The sequence below is a fragment of the Thamnophis elegans genome, chromosome 12 (assembly GCF_009769535.1).
Source record: "Thamnophis elegans isolate rThaEle1 chromosome 12, rThaEle1.pri, whole genome shotgun sequence".
Taxonomy (NCBI): domain Eukaryota; kingdom Metazoa; phylum Chordata; class Lepidosauria; order Squamata; family Colubridae; genus Thamnophis; species Thamnophis elegans.
The window spans coordinates 55,239,778-55,245,777 of record NC_045552.1 but is presented as its reverse complement, the minus strand read 5'-3'; the positions used below and the strand labels follow the sequence as shown (position 1 = coordinate 55,245,777).

Here is a 6,000-nt window from a genome sequence, read left to right as displayed (position 1 = left end):
TATTTTGAATGTAATCAATCCATCTTCTCCATTCCAGCTTGTATTTCTCATCTGAATAATCCTTGAGGTATGCTGATATTTTAGCCATCTCTGCTAAGTTTGTTACTTTTAACGTCCATTCTTGAATAGTAGGGAAATCTTCCTTCTTCCAGTACTGCACCACCAACAGTCTTGCTGCCGTTGTAAAGTTCAGAATCAAATTAGTCTCTATAACTGTACAGTCTGTGATTATACCTAACAAGAATAACTGAGGGGTAAACTTTATCCTCTTTTTAAGAATATTTTGCATAATCCACCATATTTTTATCCAAAATGCTTTGACCTTTTTTACAAGTCCACCATATGTGATAATACGTAGCATCAGCACAATCACATCTCCAGCATTTAGGTTGTAAGATCGGATGCATACAAACTAATTTTTTAGGATCTATAAAACATCTTGTAGAAATTCTCTCTCAGATTTTGGGCTTGTGTAAATTTTCTTACCCGTATCTTTTCCCATGTTTCCATCATTATTATTATAATCTTTTTTTTTTATCATTTGCCCATGAGGTTTTTACATTATTGCTTGGAAACGTGACCCTTGCAAGCTTACGCTTGATGGGCAGAACTATTAAAACTGGCTGCAGGGATTTTATTCCTCTTACGTGTGAGGGCAATTTACAGCCCTGGCAGGTTTTGTCCGGAATGAAATTTCAGAAACTCTTAATTGGGCCAGAGGATCCAGGAGGACTTTGTGTGATTGACAGAGACCAGCCGTTGTTCTCATCCCTTCCGGAGAATGAAAAGCACAGCAAGAAACTGCCCCATTAGGAAGGACAAAAAGGTGGCCCCTTTTGTTACAGGCGCTGATCCTTTCAATCCCCTGGCCCAGTTCCATGAAACACGGAGCCTTTCCCTCGGATGGAGCATAGGTGGAAATGGGCGTCTACCTTGTTCATTATTAATCGCCTTCTTTGCTTTGACCGAGTTTGGAGATCTGAAAGGAGACTCCCGGAGTGCTTGGCTTTCCCATCCCAACCTGGAGTTCAGCTGCTCCGCTAGCCCAGCCCCTGCCTAACTCCCTGCCCTTTCGTCTCGTTTTCTGGGACTCTTTCTTAGCCTAGAGGACTGGACGTAGGAAGCCGGGGGCATCTTCCCCCTCTGGAGAGTCCTGTCTCCAGAATTGGGGCCAGAGAGGGGCAGCCCCTTAGAACGAGACCCACTGGGTCAATTTCCTCTTTTGAGACCGTTTGTGATCCAGATCGGGCGAGCATGCCTCAGTGAACTGGGTGGGAGAGAAGCTGGCATCTATGGAGGGAGCAATTAGCAAGGCTAAATTTAACCAAAGGAGCATCACTCCCTATAGCATCAAACCCAAAGCAGGGGGGGGGGGGCACCATTTATTTATTTTTTTAAAGAAAAAGTTACAGGAAAAGCAGGTCTCTTTAATGGGAAAAGATTTTTTTTTCCCCCTGAAGGAAAACCGGCTCCTTGGATCAATCTGGTCGGAAGGCAGCAGGAAACTGGAGTGAAGGAGGGGGGGGGCGATGAGCCCATAGCACCTTGGACAGCACCATGGCCAGGTAGAAGCAGCGCCCAGTCCCCCCCCTTCCTCCTGGCGGCTGGAGTCTGGTCAGTCTGCAAGGAAAGGGCTCGGAGATACTCTACAAGGGGTCCCCACTCCTTTGCTCAGGATTTCAAGGTGGGCCTGAAATAAAAGGCCTTTTGGTGTCTTTCCTTTGCAACATTCACACTGGCACTGATTTGTCCCTATTTCTTTTTTTTTTATTGAAAAATTTGGGGAAAAAAACTTTTACAAATATTTACCTCCCTCCCCCTCCCCTCCCCACCTTAACCCCCCCCAACTCCCCCCCCCCCCCGACTTCCCAGAACCAATACAGGGTATAAATCTTTAACAAAGATATTCTAAGATAAACTTAAACTATCTGGAATTTCTTAGTCCCATATTTATTTATTTTGAGTATAGTCAATCCATCTTCTCCACTCCAGTTTATATCTCTCGTTTGAATGGTCCTTGAGATATGCTGATATTTTGGCCATCTCTGCTAGATTTGTTACTTTTAACGTCCATTCTTGAATAGTAGGCAAATCTTCCTTCTTCCAGTATTGCGCCACCAACAGTCTTGCTGCGGTTATTAAATGCAAAATCAAGTTAGTCTCTCTAACTGTACAATCTGTAGTTATACCTAACAAGAATAACTGAGGGGTAAACTTTATCCTTTTTTAAAGAACATTTTGCATAATCCACCATATTTTTATCCAAAATGCTTTTACCTTTTTACAAGTCCACCATATATGATAGTATGTAGCATCGAGACAATCACATCTCCAGCATTTAGGTTGTAAATTCGGATACATAGAGGCCGGTTTTTAAGGATCTAAATGCCATCTATAAAACATCTTAGTTTTCTCTCAAATTTTGGGCTTGTGTAAAATTTACATTTCTTACCCAAATCTTTTCCCATGTATCCAACATTATTGGTTCTTCAAAATTTTGTGCCCACTTTATCATACAGTCTTTAACTAATTCTGTTTCCGAGTCCATTTCTATTAGTAATGCATTACACAGTCTCTTTATATGCATTGGACTTTGATCCTTAATTTGTTTTAGTAAATTATCCTCACTTTGCATAAAACCGATTTTTTGATCTTTTTTCCATCTGGCCTGTAACTGGCCATACTGAAACCATGTTTGAATTGCCTTTTCCTCTTTTAGTACATTCAAGGGTTTTAATTGTAATATTTTCTAAGGTGAGAAGCTGTCTGTATGTAATTACATCCTGTTTTTGTACTATATTTATGTTTTCTATTGCGTGTCTAGAAATTGCCCCGTGACCCGTCAAAACCGCGGTCCACTAAAGCGCGCCCGATTAAAGCGTGTACGTGACGTCATCATCAGCGCGACAAATACGACCGTGGAGAAAAAAGGGCGCTTTAAAAAGCGCTTTTAAAGCAAGCCGATTCACATAAAGGTAAGGGTTAGGGTTAGGTTTAGGTTTAGGGTTAGGTTAAGGGTTAGGGTTAGGTTTAGGGTTAGGTTAAGGGTTAGCATTAGGTTTAGCGTTAGGTTAAGGGTTAGGTATAGGGTTAGGTTTAGGGTTAGGTTAAGGGTTAGGCTTAGGGTTAGGGTTAGGTTTGGGCGGGTTAGGGTAAGGTTTTCGCATTAATTTTAAGTTTACCGCTCACAGCGTGCTGTTTTCGTCGCGCTGTGATGACGTCACGTACGCGCTTTCGTCGAGCGCGCTTTAGTCTACCGCGGTTTTGTGGTGGAACCAATTGCTCACATGGGATTTGTCCCTATTTCTCAGGACAGTGTTTCTGAACCTTGCCAGCTTTAAGAGGAGTGGGCGCCAACTCCCAGAATTCCCCACCAGCCGTGCCTTAGAGACCAACTCTTCCATCCAGAGCAGATTCCAAGACAGCTGTTGAAGGAGGGGGGGCGGGCTCTGGGTCGTGGGAATGGGCTCGTAGGGAAGGGGGGGCTGAGACCAGTGGAGATGACGGGGGAGGTTGCTGCTGAGATCTAGGGAGAGCAGATGCGGCTCAGGTGGGGCCTCGGAAGGCAGGACAAGCAGCTAACACATGGGGCGGCTTGACTCCGGGTGCCAGGCCAGGCCTGGGTGGGATGGTCTCTCCAAGCAGAGCCTGAGCAGGACCAGCTGCCCTCTGTTTCGGTGCCCCCCAGTCCCTGCTGCATGGAAGCCTCTTTGCATGGAAGTTCTTTCTATCTATGGTCAAATCCTGGACGTCAATGGTAGGGCACATCTCCGAATGTTATGTTGTACATTATCAGGATGTTATGGCGTTTTAGGAGTTTGTTTTCTCCTGTGTGGTTCAGCGTGGCTCTGCAACTATATTACAACAAGGCAGCGGCTGCCCTGTCCCTCCGTCCCCCCAGGCCCACTCGGTGCCCTTCCCTGCCCCAAACTGCCCTACTTTCCACTGCTAGAACAGCAGCCGAACCCACAAATCTCCCGGGGCAGCTACTTGGCTGGAGGTAGAGGCGCCCCGATGCCGGAGCAGGGGGGAAAGCGCCCCCAAAGGCAGGAGGGCGGCGTGTGGCCCCTGATACTCTTTCTCTCGGGGATCCGGGAAGAACGGGATCCCCCCCCCCCAGCGCTTTAAGAGCCGAGGTGGCGCAGTGGTTAAATGCAGCACTGCAGGCTACTGCTAGATCAGCAGTTCAGCGGTTCAAATCTCACCGGCTCAGGGTTGACTCAGCCTTCCATCCTTCCGAGGTGGGTAAAATGAGGACCCAGGATTGTTGTTGGGGGCGATATGCTGACTCTGTAAACCGCTTAGAGAGGGCTGAAAGCCCTATGAAGCGGTATATAAGTCTACTGCTATTGCTATTGCTGGCAGACCCTCCGTCCTTCCCTCCCGGGACCGGCCGAAAGCCGCCGTGCAAGACCACGCCGGCTCGCCCATCGCGCCCGGGGGGCTCTGGAGCTGCGGGCTCAGGCGGGTGGGCTCCTGCTTGCCACCTGCTGCGGGGGCTCCCAGGCGGCTTCCCGCGAGGAGTCTGGGCCGGTGGGAGGGGGGGGGGTCCCGGACTCCGGAGACGCCCCTCCCCGCGGCCGGCAGCCCCCGCGCCGAAGGGCCGCCTCGGCCGGAGGAGGCTCCCTCTCGCCCTCCCTCCCTCGCCGCCACCGCCGCCGCCCCTCCCCGCCGCCCCCCTCCCTCTTTCGCTCGCTCGCGCCGCCGCCGCTGCCCGCGCATTCTGGGAGCCCGTCGGCCGGGGGCGCGCGCGGGGCGGGGACTTCGGCGGCGCTGACGGCGGCCGTTGCAGGAGACCTTTCCGCGCCCCCTCCCGCCGCCGCCGCCGCCGCCTCCGCCGCCCCGGCTCCTCCCGCGCCGGCCCGGCATGGCTGCCGCGGGACCACCGCCGCCGCCGCCGCCGCCGCAGGAGCAACGGGAGCAGCAGCAGCAGCAGCAGCAGCGCGTCGGCGGGTAAGCAGCGGGAGGGGCGTCGGGGGAGGCGAAGGACGGGAACGAGGGGCGGGCGGGGGGGGGCGAGGGCAGCCCACCGCTCTTCCCCCTGGCTCCCCCCCCCGCAGCTGCAGCAGCCCCCCTCCCGCCTCTCCCCCCCCCTTTCCTTCATCGCCCGCCGGTTAGGCGAGGATGGAGCAGGCGCGGGGGCGCGGAGGGGGGGCTGCCGCTGCTGCGGCGACCGGTCTCTGGCGTTGCCATGGTGACGGTGCAGAAGAGGAAGGCAGAGGACCCCCCTTTCGGCGGAGGGGGGGCGAGCGGGGGAGGAGGAGGAGGAGGAGGAGGCTGCTCCCCCCCCCCCTTCCAGGCCCCGCGTGCCTCCCCTGTGCGGCGGCTCTTGCTGCTTCTGCAGCCAAGGACGGGGCGCCCGGAGCAGGGGACGCGCGAGCGGGGCGGCTGCTTCGACGCCCTCTCCGGCCCGGGTGGGGCTGCTCCTCCTCCTCCTCCTCCTCCTCCTCCGCCTCCATGGGCAGCCTCAGCTGCGGGCATCGCCGCGGTTGCTCCGGGCATCTGAGACGGAAGGGAGAAGGGGGCCCGGAGCGCAGCTTCTCCCGGGCGATGATCTGTTGAGGAGGGGGATGTGCCTCGGCTTCTCCCCCTACCAAAGTTCCTGCAGGTCCATTCTGGTGCTGGAGGGGCCGAGGCACCTTGACATGAGCCTCAGCCCACCGAGCTGGCAGGTGCAAAGTCTGGGCTGCCCCCCACCCCAGCCTGGCTCCCTTTGGCCAGCGAATACCCCCCCCCCCCAAATCCGGAGATCCTTCCGGACGCCTAGGGGGGGGCAAAGTGAGGACAGGGGCAGTGGCAGGAAGGGGGCTGGCCCTCCCCACCTGTGCCTCTGGCCAAGACTGCCAGGAAAAGGCAGAAGCGGTGCCTGCTGTTCAAACTGTGTCATCCAAAGGACTAGTAACTTGTTCCTCTGCCTTTGGGGGAAGAACAGCTCTGAGGAGAGCATAAGCTGGGCTGAGCCTGTCTTTTACTTTCTTTTTTGGGGGGGCTGGCCTGCTC

The 6,000-nt window shown here is 53.5% G+C and overlaps 1 protein-coding gene across 1 annotated transcript in view; it reads left to right on the top strand.

Annotated features, from left to right (window-relative positions):
- The first annotated feature begins 4,920 nt into the window (after positions 1-4,920).
- Positions 4,921-6,000, top strand: part of NLGN3 (neuroligin 3) — a 35,963-nt gene continuing 34,883 nt past the window's right edge. The window contains exon 1 of the mRNA XM_032227978.1: positions 4,921-4,953. The gene's annotated coding sequence lies outside the window, so the exon portion shown is untranslated. The remainder of the gene's footprint in view (positions 4,954-6,000) is intronic.